Here is an 18,572-nt window from a genome sequence, read left to right as displayed (position 1 = left end):
CTGTCTGCAACCTCAATACAGAAATTATTACAACACACTGTGATAATAAGTGACATGTTGCGAGAAGTCAAGAGCTCTGCCCCATACCGACATACGTGGATAGCTTGTCAAGTGTCTCAGGGTTTCCACATCGCCCACAACATTAAGAATGTATCAAAGAAGAAGTTGACTCTTCCAATGTAGATAAATTAAATATAATGTACAAAAAAAAGATAGATTGACTCCAGGTTTGCAGGGGATAATTAGCTCTCACTCCAGAAGCAAAAAAATTCCATCACATTTTCCTTCAAGACCAACCTGAGAGGTATGTGAAGTTTGTTTGCCTGCATGTTGAGTGACTGCCTAGTGCGTCGAGAATATACAGTATACCTGTGTCAGACACGGTCAAGACTCTTATAAAAAAAGAAATAGCCCTCATTAACATTTAACAACATTTTTTAGAATGTCACAAGAATGGAAGTTATATTAGCCCTTCAGAGGAGAGGAAAAGGGATAAAATGAAGTGCAATATTAATCATGTGCTCCTGTCAGCCATCGCCTCAGAGGTCAATCACATCCTTCAAACGCCACAATAAATACTGTAATCTTAAAGCTTGTCTGGAGAAAATGTTCTGACCATGTTAATTCCAAGAATTTTGATTAATGTGAGGTTGAATAAATGGCTTTCCAGAAATCTTACTCAATGAAGGTTTTTTTAGAATGCCACTTATTCTGGGAAATCAGATTGTGGAAAGAAAAAAGGTATCTCACATAAAATGGGATGGAAATTATATAAATCAAAACATATTGACAAATCATAAAAAATAGCACTTGTCTAATCTCCTTTCTTCAATCCTTTTGTAACTGATTTCTGTGTACACAAAGTACAGATGCCTGAAGTGACCATAAATTGCTACACAATCACATGACACATGTTTAATGGTCTTTAACTTGTATAGCGCTTTCCCAGCTATAAAGGCACTCAAAGCGCTTTTCACTGAGTTCACATTCACCTACTGATGGCGTAGCATCCGGAGCAACTGGGGGTTCAGTATCTTGCTCAAGGACACTTTGACATGGTCACAAGGGCCGGGTATCGAAACCACAGCCTCAGGGTTGGGAAACGACCACTCTACCACTGAGCCCCTAATACATGGAAAATTCAGTGGAAGAAATGTTTATTGTGTTGGCTCTAAAGATGATGAAGATGAAATGATGTGTTATTTGGTTAGGTTAGTTACCTGGTTTGAAGCTATTAAAGGTAATAGAAGACACCAGATGAATGGTCAGTAATTATGAATAAAACACTGACAGACATGATGGGGGTTTGTTGACCAATAATAAGACAGGAAAATTCTATAACACTGTATTTTGGCCACTCCCAATTACAGGAATAAGACAAAACATTTGCAGTGACCTTAGACAATGTATATGAAGTATAAGTATTCTTACATGACAAAATTACAAAATTACCATTGAAGCTTTATAAAATGAGTATACGCAGATAAAATGTCATGGTTTGGTCACAATCGTTCCCTGACCTCAACCATAATGTGAACCTGTGGAGCATCCTTAAAAGGAAGATCTATGAACGTAAACAGCAGTATAGTTCCAAACAGTAACTTTGGGAAGCAATTTTAGCATCAAATGAGAAGTGCTAAGAAACAAAGATTTAGACCGATTTGCAACAGTATTTCTGACTATCACTCTTTTGTGTACATAGAAAGCCTTACCGTTCAATCTTTGAGTTCAATTAATGAAAAATGGGAAAAAAAACTCAAGTGTTGTGTTCAGATTTTTATTCAGTGTAAATACATGTTCACTTCCCAATTCAAAATGACAAAAAGAACAAAAATGAATAAATAATGGGTTCAGAAGTAGTTGGAATTGTTATTTATTGTTCTATTTTTTTAATGTTTGTTCACGTACATACTACCAGAGTTAATTAGGATTGAAGTGTGTACTAATATTTGACTCTATATGCCCAAATGATGCCCTTTACCATTTAGGGATGAAGAATTTAGGGTTGAAGAGCATGTAATTAATTAAGGGTGAACATTTAAATTAATTAACAGGTGGGAAGTGTAATAATCCACTGCACTGTCCCTTGTGGCATCCAGATTTTTACATATCCAAAAGGCAGTTTTGCACTGATAGTTACACACATGAGACTTAATTGCCACTATGCCCATCATTACCACAACAAAGTTCAGCCTTAGTTATAGTACAGCGCACTGCTGTTCTCTTTGAGTAGAAGTGTATGACAAAAAACTCATAATTGGACATTTTTAATTGCTTTTCGGTAGCCTTATAAATTAATGTGAGCTGGTGCTAACTTACATATGCGTGTGTCAGAAATTTTCAAGGAAAGTTCTTACATAAGATACTGTATAAGTCAAATCCAAAGTGCAAAATACAAATGTTTCCTTCCGAAGTAATCCCCCTGGAGTCGATCACACTTTCCCAGTCTTGTCTGCTACACCTTAGGCACTGCTGGACGTATTTTCCCAAAATCCTCCGCTGCTCTGTTGTCGTGGCCATATTGATGTTTGTCCATGTCTTCAAAATGGCTCCCCTTGTTAACCCCCTTGAGTTTGGGAAAGTGGAAGAAATCACACGGTTGAGAGTTTGACTGGGTTGGGTGGTTGCTCCAGCTCGGCAATGTTCTTCTAGGTCAGGAACTGTCACATGCTCAGGGCATTGTGGGCAAAAGTGTTGCTATGTTGAAGCAGCCAGTTGTCATGCCACAACTCCTTCTTTTTCTCACACTCAGAATCAAGCAAACGCCTCAGAATGTCTTTAGGCAAGATAGTTGATCATTGGGCCCACAATGAAGGGGCAAACTATTAGCTCATAGTTTGGGTTCGAAATTTGTCCTTTATGACACCAGCTCTGAAACTTTCCTGACACGACTCATAAGTACGATAGTTCAGCACAGCTCAATGAAGGAAAATAATGGTAATGACTTAGTATCCATGTTGACTTAAACTTTGAATTACCATGTGACAGCCATGAAAGCACTTTTGCTCACCCTGTGCCTCAACTGCAGTCATCCACAGCTATGCTGTAACTCAGACTGCCCTGGAATGAACGATTTAATGCATTTCTAAGCAGCAAGCAGAACTGAACACCTGAGGTACATGAAATATAAACACCAATGGGCCCTAGGTGTGCTCGATGTGATTAATTTCAGGAATGTGTTGTGACATTAATGCAGATTATATAAGATCATTGCTAAAGTATTACAGTATGTGGCAGCTGCATCTGGGAAATGTGAGCACATCTGGAGTAGCGGAGAAAAATGTAGGGAATAAATAATAAAGGAATACATATATAGATCCATCCATCCATCTGCGGTACCCCTTATCCTCATAGGGGTTGCAGGTATGCTGTAGCCGATCGCAGCTGACTTTGGGCGAGAGGCGGCACACTTCCTGAACTGGTTGCCAGCCAATCGCAGGGCACATGTAGACCAACAAACATTAACACTCACATTCACACCTATGGGCAATTTAGAGGGCCGTATTTTTGTAGGCCGGCACCCGTGCGCTAAGGCTAAAAACGTCTCATTTTTGTGCCGGGGCCACTTTTAGGACCACGGTGAGCCGTAATGGCCATTCGGGCAAACGGCGCTTCTGCTCCCCCAACGATAATTTAGTCACATAAACTAGACTGTGCTCAGCGTAAAAATGGGTGCATCTCCATTTGCGTTGCAGGGACAAGTCTAGTTTAGCATGTTTGTTACTTTGGTAGACCATGCTGGGCGTCATTAGGTGTTCAAGTGGACCGAGGGCGTTTTCTATTACACTAACCCGGCGCAGAAGAGAATAAGTAGACTACATTTTAGCAAAACTCCCTAATCTAGTTGCGCAAGGGACCAGAGTGTTCAATTAACCTACCATGCATGTTTTGGGAACATGTGCGCTACAGCTGTAACAAAGCACTTTACAGAACTCATAACACATTAAAAATAACACAAACATGACAAATAACAAGACCTTTTTCTCCATTCCGACATACGCTTTGTTGTTTGAAGCAGATATAGATGAGAGAGGAGTGATTCAAAGTCTCCTTTCACTGGTTGATCAGCGATGACATGATCATAGCATGCATGACATCACTCACATCTTTTACAAGTTTGAAAGTGAACAAGCGTAAGCGCTCGTTGGTGAGTAACATACACTCACATATACAGAAAGAATGGTTTAATTCTCCAGTTCCAATTAGATCCTATTCACTTTGCTTTTGAAACGTTGACTCTTCCCCACATCTCCTCCAGGCCCCATGGTGACTTTTCTTACTCCTCATCCTCAGTTCATCCATCCATCCATCCAGCTGTACTATCGTAGACAGTCCGGCAGCACCGACATTTCCGTTGAACAACATGGAGCTATTGCAAAAATGATGCCCAATTAGGCGCAAAAAAAAAAAGTGCTCTGTGGTCGGAAAGCAGCAACGGTCAAATGGCGCCAACATTCCCTTCAATAGAAACAGTGATAATGCAATGCTGCTGAAATGGCGCAACCGTCAAGCCCCAATACTCTGCTTCAATGAATGTCATGGCCAAAAATGCTGAAAACAGTCAACAATGGGTCTACATCACATACAATAATCATTAAATGACAAAAAAGGTAGAAAAATTCTAATTAAAGTGAAAAATTAGTGGAGCTCTTGTATTACTCTGCCAACTCAAGGGCCTATTAATATTTATTTTTATTTTACATTTATATATTTGTTTATAAAACATGCATGGTAGGTTATTTGGACACTCTAAATTGCCCCTAGGTGCGATTGTGGGTGTGTGTGGTTGTTTGTCTCTGTGCCCTGCAATTGGATGGCAACCAGTTCGGGGTGTCCTCCGCCTACTGCCCGATGTCAGCTGGGATAGGCTCCTGCACACCTGCGCCCCTTGTGAGGACAAGCGGTATAGATAATGGAGCATTGTATTATTGTTTCCTGGCTTGCCTTGTCATGTTCCGTTGTCACCTAGTGTCTGAAAATGGTGACCAATCGTCACCCAAATTCATATGCATAGCTCTACTCATGTCCACGTGTCCATGTGTTATTAGTTCCATTTAATAAAAAAATCCTTAATTCCAAGTAAACTCTTTCAAGTAATATACAAAGTACTACAATACTCTGCAAATGCTTTTGTCACCTACTGTACAGCTGTGGTTAAGTACTGTACATTAATGGACAATATGCAGTAGTAGTGCCACTAATGTCAATTTAAAATTCAACTCGGGATAGGACCATTTTTATCCTTTATCACTTCATGCCCTCCCTTTATGTTGATGTAGATATCTTTAAGTGTATATTACCATTTTAATGCCAAACAACTATCGCTACCTTTCATTCTGATGTGTTAGCAACTTTAACAATACTAATATGTTCTACCACGATGTTCAGTCTATAGGGTGAGTGAACAGCAACAATCTCCTATATTTTTATATGAATCAGATGTTATTTTTCATTTCTGTCAAATGTTTTAATACAGGCTAATGCATTAAATCTTGCTCATGCCTAATTTTATCCAAATTGTGGCCATCGCCGCTGATCACAGCATCCACTTTTGCTGTTGTCTCTTACTCGTAAACCAGCCTTCAACAATTATGGAGGTAACAGCGCTGCAATTTCATTGCATGTCTAAGAGATCTGCAGGGATGCCATTGTCAAGAAATCTAACTGACCACACTAATCAGACTAACAATATTGAAGATGTATGGATGCAAAAAGCCTAGGCAGGTATTTATTGACAGCCTGAGATAGGAAATTAAATACAAATGAAGTGACTGCTGCACCAAATGTTGCTGGGACATGATTTAAAAAACAAAACACATTTAAATGAAATCATTGATTGGTTTTGTGCAATGCAATAGATAAATGTTACATGGATTAGAATTACAGTGTCTATTAAAACATTTTCTTGAAAGAAGTTGAGAGACAAAAATCTCAGAAATTGCACATTAACTATTTGTAGTCAATGACACGCTGCAGAGTAGGTTGGCTGATTGCGTGTTTTTTTTTTTTTGAAAACCAATAGACACTCAACATCTGCACCTTCCTGCCGCATTATGTTTAATTAAAAAGTTCAAAATGTTATCTGAGTAATCTACTGATATTTATGTTCTACATTGAAGTAAGAATAATACATAGTTTAATGATTAATTTAACCACCCGATTATGACTTGCAAGCAAATTATTATTACCCATTACCTTTGTTGCAAATAATCTGCTCATAACATATTTTTTCATAATCCAATGTGGCCTCACTTGGCTTTGGTGCCTCTTAGGTTTATGGGTCCAATACAAAGTAAATGGAGGAATTGTGGTCTAATGTGGAAATACTTGTTTTGAATGACAGCAAAGTAACACATGGAGATAAGCATTATGAAATGTGTTGTTTTGGTTGTTGGTTAGATATGTGTAACAGGACCACTTTTTTAGGACAAAAAGTTATTTTTTTCCACATCTATACATAACCTATTGGCATGATGGTGCATCAATGGGATAGGCAGTCCTGTTGTGATAATACATTACTATTATTATCATTATTAACATGTTGCCACTGAGTTTATTCATTCAAAGTTTTTATACGATGTGCACAATTGTGCAAATTGCAGATACTCCATTTCATCTTGAGTGCAGGTATGAAATATTGTAAATACAGTGTAAATAAAACCGAATACACCTCAGGTATTCATTTCCATCCAATATGGCTCCGAAGCAAGTAAATCACGGTCATGCCGATGGAAGAACAATGTTGATGTAATGATAGAAAATATCAACCAATCAATGGGCAGCAGTTTGTTAACCTTCACACGTACCCAAGCTTCATCTTCAAATGAACACATAATACACTCAACAAACAGTTAGGTCAAAAATAACTATTTTGGGGTTAAATTTCACACAAGTGTTGTGTTAAAAAAGGACAGACCCAGACTTGGGTCAATTTGAACCAAAAATTGGGTTATTCAGTTTTGACCCAACTTTTAGGGTCAAATGAACACAACAAATTGGGTTATTCCATTTTTACCCAAATTTAAGGGTTAAATGAACACAACAAGTTGGGTCAAAACAATGCAAATAATTGGGTTATTCCACTATTTTATTTATTTATTCAATTTATTTATAACGCTAAGGATACTGCTCCTTCCCCAAAAATGTATTAATAACAACAAGTGAAAGTTTTAAAAAATGTGTATTTATCTTCAGGTACATCACTCCTGACGTTGACATAATTTCAACAACAATAACAGTAGGGGATGATGTACATTTGGTCAGAGCTGGAAACTCCCTCCCGGGGCAACTCTTGAGGAGAGTTGCGCTCAACAGTTTTCAATCTCCAAGCAAGGTAACCAGAACCACTCTGGTAATCATAGAAATGTTCCTGTGGTTTACAGTAAACACATAAAGTTAATATGGAACATTATTTGGAGAACACACAGTTCTTGTGAAGTGTCACATCCTACAATGGCGGCAGACCCATGCCTTTTTTTTCTTTTAACAATTCCAGCACTAGTCCTGTCCAACACAAGCAACTTGTTTTCAAATGATTACAATGTGTGAAGTACTTACCAAAACAGTGTGATGAATGAAGAAATCCAAATGCCAAAAGTGTCGTTGACTTGACCACGATGCTGCGTGTCGACATGAACAGTATGTCGGTGGCTGTCATGGCCGCCAGTCATACTTTCGTTACAATCATACTGTCATTAAAGTGTACATCTGGCACCTGTGTATGGGCCTGTAAGGTTGATTTTTGACCCAACATAAAATATTACTGGCATATAACCCAATATATAGTTAATTTGAACCAACAATTGGGTTAATTTATAAGAAATAACCCAGAATTTTGACCCAACACAAACAATCCAAAAATTGGATTAATGAAATAACCCAACTGTTTTTGTAGTGTACTCTTTCCCCCCCCCCCGGCACTGTTTGAGGAAATACAAACTGTACTTTGGAGATTTGAAATAGTAATACCAGCTGGTTGATCTGTATTTTTTCAAAGGAAGAGGTGACCCTAGTGTATTGTTGCGAGACAGCAGAGAAACAACCCAGAAAAAGACAGAGCATTAATAACCATTATGTTTCACTGTGCTGAGCAGAAGTTGATGCTGTTATTCCAAATGAATAATTGCTCACTGCACTTCTCACATATTGTAGATCCTCTTTTGGAGGACGTATTATGATTCATACTGTATATTACCTGCTATACAAATGTAATGTGGGATCCAACACATTGACACAGACACATTTATAGTGCATGTGGTGTACTTACAGTATAGCAGGTGCTTTGAGTTCTGACAGCTCAAATGTAACCTCAAATTTTCGCTATGGGCATTGATTTCTAAGTATAGATACAGACCATTTAACACATGTCTGCTGTCATTACACTGCCTAAGAGTTGATTTTGTCAGTGATTCAGCAGATGGACTGTCAGCCCTACTTTATAACAGTGTCTCTGCTGTGAATACATAATACTGGCCCTGGGGTTCAGGTTTTCACATGGAAACCTCTTATAGGAATAGCAGCTGTCATAAAGATGTCCACTTCCCATCAAATGTATTGTAACAGTGAAACCAGATCCTGTATTTTTGCAGACCATGAAAATAATTTGGTTTTGACATCAAAAGATCAGCCCAAAGCAAGAGATTGACATCATGGGCTCTATTCTCGTAGACGTTTGGCATAAATACAGGTGCGTTTTCATTTTGATGCAGGGCAAGACTAGTCTATCGTGTTTGGGACCAGCTTACTTGAAACTGTGTGTAAAAAGCTGCCATATATTGCGCAAAAACGGGAAAGGGAAATTGTATCATCTGCAACTTTGTGTGAAATCGCTCAAAACCAAATTAGTTCACTGGCTTCCTGCATTGTTCTCCAGCAATATGCAAATCCTGCTATACTTATGTCAAGAATGTCATTCATGCATTAGGTAATTAATTTTTCATCATCATAATATAAGGCAACACACACAGAAGTCAGTGAGTCACAAATTATGATAATAATGTAGTGTAACTGATGCTTGTGTGCAACAAATGAACGTTTTTTTTTTCCTTATCACCCTCTACACCTCGGACTTCAACTACAGCACCCCTACCTGTCACCTGCAAAAGTTATCTGACGACTTTGCGATTGTCGGCCTCATCACAGGCGGAGATGATCGGGGGTACAGAGAACTTACTCAGGGTTTTGTGGACGGGTGCCAGCAGAACCGCCTCCTGATCAATGCGGGGAAATCCCAAAGAAATGGTGGTGGATTTCGGTAGGCATCACTCTGCACCTGCACCAGTGAATATCCGGGGAACAGATGTTGAGAGAGTCTCAACTTACAAGTACCTGGGTGTTCATCTGAATAATAAACTGGACTGGAGCGAGAACAGAGACGCCCTCTACAGGAAGAGTCAGAGCAGACTCTTCCTACTCAGGAGACTGAGGTCTTTTGGGGTTCAGGGGACACACCTCGGGAACTTTTATGACTCGGTGGTTGCATCGGTTATTTTCCAGGGAGTGGTCACCTGGGCAGGCGGCGTCTCGGCCCGGGACAAGAAGCGGCTGGACAAACTGGTCAGGAGGGCCGGCTCTGTCCTGGGCTGCTCCCTGGACTCTGCGGACTCGGGGACAGGAGGATGATGGCCAAGCTGTCATCAATGCTGGACAACCCGGCCCACCCTGTCCAGGGCACCCTAACAGCACTCCACAGCTCCTTCAGTGACAGACTGTTACACCCTCACTGTGCAAAGGAGAGATTCCGCCACTCCTTCTTGCCTGCTGCTGTCAGACTCTTTAACAAGAGCATTGTGTAGTCTCTACAAACTGGCGGACAGTAGTGCAATTGTGCAGTCCTGCACCTGAGCTTATATCATGCAATACTCAACATTCCCCACTATTGTTAGTCTGGTTTTATCTTTATCCAATGCTGTTACATTTCACTGCAGCACTGTACTTAGAGTATTTTTCCTCTGTACTATGTACAGGCTAAAATGAGTGTTCCTTCATACTTTTTATGTAGATGTATATTGGTGTGTATATACATGTGTATATACACATGGTTACTGCGTATATTTACATAGGTTTGATCCTGAATGTTTGCCGTTAATGTTATACATTAATGGCTACATTATGCCGCCGTCCATGTGTGACCTATATCTTTGCCATTGTAACACTGAAAATGTCCCCACTGTGAGATCAATAAAGTTTCCGTAGACGTTTGCTGTGTTCATTTCTAGGACAAAGGCCCTGTTTTTATCTGCTTGTTTTCACCTGCATTGTGGGCTAGTACATAGGTATTTTATCCATATGCCTCTTCATCTGATGTACATAGCGCACTCCATTTAGCATTTTAATAAATTCAATTCAGATAATGGATGGATGGATTTCATCTTTTGGACCTTTTTTTTCCTGTATTGATGATAGACGGACTGGCGGACCTTTGGTGTTTACTGACAGAAGTGTGGTTAAAATAACATAACTGACCGACAGTCGATTACAGTTTGGTTTGGCTTGAATAATAGATGGATTTACGGATGATGGATGGGGCCCCATGATGCTGATAGATGATGAATGAGGGACCGGCAAACTTTAGTAAAAACTAGGTAAGCTATTAGGTAAGAGTCTGAGAATGTGGGAATGTTTCACTTTATTTCTGTAGTTATATGGCCATTGGGTACCAAAACAAGACATTAGTGCTGCCCGACAACAACCCATTACTTATTTAATAGGGCTTGCAAATTTAGTAGAATGAATGTTTAAGAGGAATAGAGGGACACCCCAGGCAGTTTAATCACTCACGGTTTGATTGGTATTCTGTTTTTTTAACTCTGACTATAGCGAGAACTAGGTACAAGTCCAAACAGATCAATTTAAACCGGCATCCCTGTCTGTCTCGACTCACCAAACTCATTTATTACTTTCTGCTACATTATGTAGAACACAGGCAGACACTATTGGAGTGTCAGGGAAGGGCTTTGAAAGACATTGCATACATCATTTTTTTTTTTTAAGTCGATTATGCAATTAAAGTTATCACTTGTAGGTTGAAGTAAATTTACAGATTACATTAATTACAAATACTTTTAAAAAATCGTTTCTAGAGAAGCACAGTGGACAATGGGTTAACACAGTACGTCTGAAGTCCGCTGATAGTGTAGTGGTACACACGCCCGAGTTGTGTGCGGGCAGCGTGGGATCGATTCCCGCTCAGTGACAGTGCCTATGTGTGCCCTGCGACTGGCTGGCGACCAGTCCGGGGTGTAGTCTGCCTTCGCCCATTGACGGCTGGGATAGGCTCCAGCAACTCCCCGCGACCCTGTATAGGATAAGCGGTTTGGAAAATGACATGACATGACATGACATGACATGACATGACATGACATGACATGACACAGTACGTCTGCTCCGCAGTCAAGTGGTCCAGTACAAATCTTATCCCCGTGCTTGTGTTCATGTTCTCGAATACTCCAACATCCCAAAAACAGGTACCCTAAGTCCACTCAAGACTCTAAATAGTCTCTTTGTCTATATGTGCAAGTACCATATACTCCAATATCAAATATGCTAAAAATAAAAATAAAATTTGGATAGAATGTGTTAGGAATCCAGAGCACTCAGAATTCAAATCCAAAACATAAGAACTGTGAGGCAGATGTACTAAATTAACCATGCTGTAGTGGAGATAGATATACAGTAGATACTGTAAATAAAGATAAAGACTGAAAGTTCATCACTAATTAAGACAACACAAGATTAAATAATGTGGAGCGGCCATTCGTGAGAAGAATACGATTAATTTGAACTGAACCAACATCAACAGAATGTGCATCCTGAGATGTTGTCCAAGGTAAATTTGTTGCCGTTGCTAAAGTTGCTGTAGCATTAAACTGTGGCGACCTGAAAATAATTGCTTGCTTATGAAGTTTGACACCATTAGCATTGGATCTGTTGACAATGCTAGCTTCCCAAGTCATTTTTTTTTCTTTGACAGTTATTTTGTCGAAAATTAATTTTTAAGTTTTAAAATGGCAAAACATTGTCATTAACATATTTCATTTAAACAAAGTTTAACAATGACAGAGTTGTGTTAAATGTGTGTCTTGCGTGTTAAACTGTATTTTCTAATTAGTGTGTTATACTTTCTATATAACAGTTGAAATGTATGCTGACGGAAAACATCAACTAAATTAATTTTTAATTTAGTTGCCTAAAATTGCTCCTTATTTTTGTCAAATAAAATTGGACTAAAACAGAAATACAATCAGATGACTAATTCATGACTAAACTTTAATTAATTTTAGTCAAAAGGCTATAACCAAAACAAAATTAAAACATCTTGTCAAAATTAACGCGGGTTAGGAACCGTTGCCATCAAGGTTTACAAAATAGGCGTGTGCATGACCAGCACCTTATAGACAAGGTAGAGCTAATGCTGAGCTCAATCATGACTCTTACACACAACACACCCAAAACACATTGGCTTAGAACTAAGCAGCACATACGCAGTTAGTGAGACGGACAAGCTGAAAGGTGTTATTAGATCCATCTGTATTCTTGCCCCGAGGTTATGATGATGAACCAACAGTCCACATCTCACTGTTTGCGCGCTAATTACACTAAGTGCCTGAGGCCCCCAGCCCTGAGCTTGCATCTATAATCAATGTCAAATCAAATTATTAACTGAACTGAAGTTGTAGCTCACAAGCGCCTGTAACAGTTTTATATGTTTATACTTATTCTTCTGCGTAAACATCGAGGAAAGACACGAGTGAAAACAATACAACAGAAATTGAAGTGAGCACGGACAAAAATATATTTTTATGGTGATACATTTTGTCCCATTGCCACACAGCCATGCAATTATAAACATTTAAAACACTTGGGCGTTTGAGTATGAGGATGCCACCTTGCAAGCAAGTCTGTGAAATTGCTTCCTTTTGAGCTATTCTACAATGCTGCATTCAAGACATATTGTGGAAGGACATATCCCATTCGGAACATAAGGGTTCTGGCCTCAAAAGAGCAACAAAACGTATGACGGGCACCTGACTATAAGCTACAATGTGTGTTGCTTGTTGAAACCAGGTCTGACAATTATTTCCATGACTGAAAGATTTTTGTTAAATTATGATATTACATTTACCATTTGTATAGGCCTCATTATGAAGTATTCACTAGCAGCTTGTGTTCACTTTCCAAATAGGTAAATATTTTCAATTGCACAACACAAACAACCGAGGACTTTCCATAGAGGTTGCTGAATTTCTTGAATTGGGAAACTGAACACAATATACATAAAGCATCAATTGGCTGGCAACCAGTTCAAGGTGTACCCTGCCTCTCTCTCTCAAAGATGACTGTGATAGGCTTACAGACTGTATATCTTTAGAATTGTATGAATAACGGTACCATTTAGAATCATCTACATTAAAACAATGTTAAATGATGCAAGTTGCAAAATAACCCTGCATATTAAACATAAATACAATGACGCTTGTCCAATGTAGACTTGCCGTACAAGTACTGTGATGTGATCGTTCCATGCCCGTTTTTCATGATAACCTCATAAGTGAAATACATAGTATGACTATTGAAAATCCACAAACTGAGAAAACATGGCGGTATATACAGTACAGTAATGACAGACGCCTAAAACAGGTGTGAGAGCAGGCCAGCGGGGGTCACGAGAGGGGTTGGACAATTTTATCATGGAATGCTTCCAACTTTGTAGGAGCAGTTTAGAGAATGGTCTGTTATGTTCCAGCAAGACAGCATGTGCCCTAGTGCACAAAGCAAGAGCCATAAAAGCATGCTTGGATGACTTTCATTTGGAAGAGCTTGACTGAACAACCTCATCAAACACCTTTGGGATGAACCAGAGTAGAGATTGTGATCTCAGCCCTCTCTCAGGTCCAACAAAATCAATGACCTCTGACCTCACAAATGTGCTATGAAATTCCCACAGACACACATGCCAACAACATTTTGGAGAAAGTCTTCCCTGAAGAGTGGAAGCAATTATGGCTGCAAAAGGGTGGACCAGTTCCGCAATAATGACTATGGAAATGCCATTTACTTCAGGTGTAAAACGTGCTATTAGTTTTATATTACATTACATATGGGTTATCTAGTGCATGGCAGGTAATGTGTTTATGATTACAGTGGGTATGGAAACTATTCAGACCCCTTGACATTTTTCACTTTCTTTGTCATTGCAGCCATTTGCCAAAATCAAAAAAGTTCATTTTATTACTCATTAATGTACACTCAGCACCCCATCTTGACAGAAAAAAAGCAGAAATGTAGAAATTTTAGCACATTTATGAAAAAAGAAAACTGAAATATCATATGGTCATAAATATTCAGACCCTTTGCAGCAACCTTTATATTTAACTCACACACTGGCCATTTCGTCTGATCCTTCTTGAGATGGTTGTGCTCCTTTGGAGTCCTATTCGAGTCCAGCTGTGTTTAATTAAACTGATTGGACTTGATTAGGAAAGGTCTATAAGGCCTTACAGCTATCAGTGCATGTCAGACAATCATGAGAATCATGAGGTCGAAGGAGCTGTCCAAGGTGATTGGAGATGGAATTGTGGCAAGGCACAGATTTGGCCAAGGTTACAAAAAGCTTTCTGCAGCACTCAAGGTTCCTAAGAGCACAGTGGCCTCCATAATCCTCAAATTGAAGAAGTTTGGGAAGACCACAACTCTTCTTTGACCTGCCAAACTGAGCAATCGTGGGAGAAGAGCCTTGTTGAGAGAGGTAAAGAAGAACCCAAAGATCACTGTGGCTGAGCTCCAGAGATGCAGTCGGGAGATGGGAGAAAGTTCCACAAAGTCAACTATCACTTCAGCACTCCACTGGTCGGGGCTTTATGGCAGAGTGGCCCGACCGAAGCTTCTCCTCAGTGCAAGACACATGAATGCCCACCCGCATAGAGTTTGCCAAAAAACACATGAAGAACTCCCAGACTCAACATGTTGTGGGTGTGTTTTTCAGCTGCAGGGACAGGACGACTGGTTGCAATTGAATGAAAGATGAATGCGGGCAAGTACAGAGAAATGCTGGAAAAAATACCTCTTCCAGAGTTCTCAGGACCTCAAACTGGGCCAAAGGTTCACCTTGCAACAGGACAATGACCCGAAACACACTGCTAAAATAGCAAAGGAGTGGCTTGAATACGACTCTGTGACTGTTCTTGACTGGCCCAGCCAGAGCCCGGACCTAAACCCAATTGAGCATCTCTGGAGAGAGAAAATGGCTATCCACCACCGCTCACCATCCAACCTGACAAAACTGGAGAGGATCTACAAGGAAAAATGGCAGAGGATCCCCAAATCCAGGTGTGAAAAACTTGTTGCATCATTTCCAAGAAGACTCATGGCTGTACTAGCTCAAAAGGGGGCTTCTACTCAATACTGAGCACAGGGTCTGAATACTTATGACCATATATTTCAGTTTTTCTTTTTTCATAAATATGCAAACATTTCTACATTTCATTTTTTTCTGTGAAGATTGGGTGCTGAGTGTACATTAATCAGAAATAAAAGGAACTTTTTTGATTGGCAAATGGCTGCAATGACCCCGAAAGTGAAACATTTCACTTGTCTGAATACTTTCCATACCCACTGTACTTGTTTCTGCAATATACTATTACATATCTCAAAATAACATTTTGAATTGACGGACACCCAAAATGAGTGCATCTGCTTTACATTTTTGGCATTCCAAATAATAAAAAAAATGGCATTAAACCACATTCAATATAAGTGGATTAAAAAAAGAGAAACATCACATATTCATTACAAAACTGTAAAACTGGAGTTGAAATATTGAATGATGTAACGAATTCAGTTATGTAGATTTACGTACATTTCCAAAAAATGGTTGCAAAAGTGAGCAATAGTAGTGCATTATTGTGTGCGTGTGCATGTGTGTGTGTGTCTGGGGGCGGGGGGGGTGGGGGGGGGGGATAAGTGGAGGTGCGTATGTGTATGTTTGCGGCTGCTGGAGGATATTTCTGTCTTTCGTCATAATATAAAACCTAGGCATACTCTTATCACAACATGTGATATGTTTTATGAAGAAATGCTGCGGGCTGGTCTGGTAGTATATGCTCGTATTTTTTAATCAGTGCTCTTTTACTCGAAAGGATTGTTTGTGAACGTGGCATTGGATTGTGTCGAGGCTTATCTGAGCTAGACTCATCTGTATTCATTGTGAAGCTGAGCTAAATGGGCCTCAGATCTGTTGACAGTCAGATTAGAAGAGTGTTTGTGTGTCCTTGTATTGCTTCTACTGTCAATGACAAGAAAATGTGGGATTTATTTGTTTTATAGATTTTTTTCTCATTTCAAAGTTTGGTATGGTCTTATATTTGTGCTCAGAATAATACCAGTGTTTAAAAAAAGGATTAAAGCGAGGAGATTGGATTTAACAATTGCTCTGCATTTCTTGAAGACGCATATGTGATGTGTTATTGACATGAAGCCACCCAAAGTCCCATTGCTGAAAAAAATGAAATGAGGTTACAATTTGTCAAAAGCACATTGACTGTCCCAAAGAGAAATGCCGCAGCATTTTGTGGAAAGATGAAAGCAAAATTGTTCTTTTCGGGTCTCAGGCCACCAACAGTATGGCAGCACCTGCACCCCCACAAAAAATAAAAGTAAAATAAAATAATAAGTACCGTACACAGAAGCACACCGTGCAGACACAGTGAAGCATGGTGGCTCAAACATGATACTGGGGGCGCTTCTCAGATTATAGTCTTGGGCCTGTTTGTCACATAGTAGGGATCATTGCTCAGAATACTTGAAGAGGGCATGTTGCCTTATCTCAAAGAGAAAATGCCTTTGTGTGGAGTTTCAACAAGGGTTCCAAATAAATCACAAAAATAAGCAAGGGGCATAATGGTTCCAGACCAATAACATTCTGAACTGTCCAGACCAATCCCTGGACTTAAATCCAATATAAAACTTGTGGGTTGACATCAAAAATACAGTTTCTGGGGCAAAACTAAGAAACGAAGTGGAATTATGGAACGTAAACTCAGCTTAACAATAGTAAGCCTGTACAGAAACCATGGCTACGTGGCCTAACTTTAACCCGGCGGAAGTAGGTGAGCGTTATATTTAATATTGCATACCATCACATTATTTTTGGATGGCATAATCAAAATACAATAACAAAGTTAAAGCGTGATAGGGCTTCCCAAATGAGCCCAGGCAGTGGCCATTCCTTCCCTGATTTGTAGTGATGATATATTGTATTGTTACACGTATTCTTTAATGATAAGGAGTCAAGAAATGGTATCTGATACTCGACTTTGTAAAGACATTATAGTAGATGCAATTATGGTGACTCTATCCTCCCACCAGTCCCATTGTTTGGCGTCAACCAGCTGTTCTACAAATAGGAATTAGCGTCTGCTTAATATTCATTATTTACAGCTCTAATTTCCATTAATTTGCATACGGTTACTTAATGAAATAAGATTTTCCATATACAGTCATAGTTCTAGATGACTGAGCAACGCACTAAGTGAATGGCATCAGAGCCGCTCATATGCACTGCCCGTTGAGCTGGAATGATGTGGAGAACATTACATCTGTCAAGCTGCACAAAGCAGCCATACGCTTTAAACAGAGTGGAAAGATAATATAGTGAAGCCTATCCCACGCCCTGCTGAAAATAATTAATCCTGTGTGCATCCTTTTGGGAGCACATGAGAAGTGCAATGTGCATCAAACCATTTTGTTGTCTACCTGTGTGGCTGAGTGGCTGTTGTGTGCACATGTGTGTGTGTTTGTAATGATCTGTGTGACCATGTACATGACCTTAATTAAAACCTCTCTAATTAGTGTGTGTGTTTGTGTGCGTGTGCTTGGTACACACCAGTCAAATGTGCCATGCTTTCTTTGCATGCTCGTGTGTCTTTGCTTAATGTGATGTCAGGAGCACAATCCGCCTCATACATTTAGATCCAAGCAGGTGCTGTGATTGTGTTTCGGTCGAATTTCTAAATATCCCCTCCAAAAATTGAAGAAAAAAAACAAGAGAAAGATAATATACAGATATTAAAACATTTAAAATACCACCTAATGTAAAGCTGTAGTTACCAAAATATGTTGCGTATGTTTCTGTAATGGTTAATTCACTATTACGTCGACCTCAGGGGCTGAGCCAGAACGTGGCTAATGGGTGGGCCTGGAATAAATCAGGGTGGGCCTGAATATTTCTCTCACTGAGCACAATCATTCTATCCTGACACATTGTGCATTCAAATAAAATGACAAACTGAATAATATGAAGTTCAGACATTCCATTGACAACCAATGAAATAAAAAACACAACGAAATACCAAAAAAAAATAATAATAATTGAATTATAATTTACTAAAAATCGAAAAGTATGTATTTGTTTCATGCATGTCACTGGGTGGGCATTCTGTCAATCTGGGCGGGCCTGTGCACACCCAGGCCCACCCATGGCTCCGCCCCTGGTCGACATTCTTTAATCAAAACTGAATATAAATGCTAATTATCACATCAATTGTCAAATTTCCTGTTCAAAAGAAAACAGAAAA

At 39.4% G+C, this 18,572-nt stretch overlaps 1 protein-coding gene across 1 annotated transcript in view; it reads left to right on the top strand.

The window, feature by feature from the left end:
* The window catches only part of sgcz (sarcoglycan zeta), a 301,050-nt gene that overhangs the window by 223,361 nt on the left and 59,117 nt on the right, over nucleotides 1-18,572 (top strand). The gene's annotated exons all lie outside the window — the stretch shown is intronic.

The sequence above is a fragment of the Filicampus tigris genome, chromosome 6 (genome assembly GCF_054856515.1).
Source record: "Filicampus tigris isolate MCC_2025a chromosome 6, RoL_Ftig_1.0, whole genome shotgun sequence".
In the NCBI taxonomy this organism is placed as follows: Eukaryota; Metazoa; Chordata; class Actinopteri; order Syngnathiformes; family Syngnathidae; genus Filicampus; species Filicampus tigris.
Note: the sequence above shows the minus strand (reverse complement) of the source record. Positions and strands in the feature narration are given on the sequence as shown.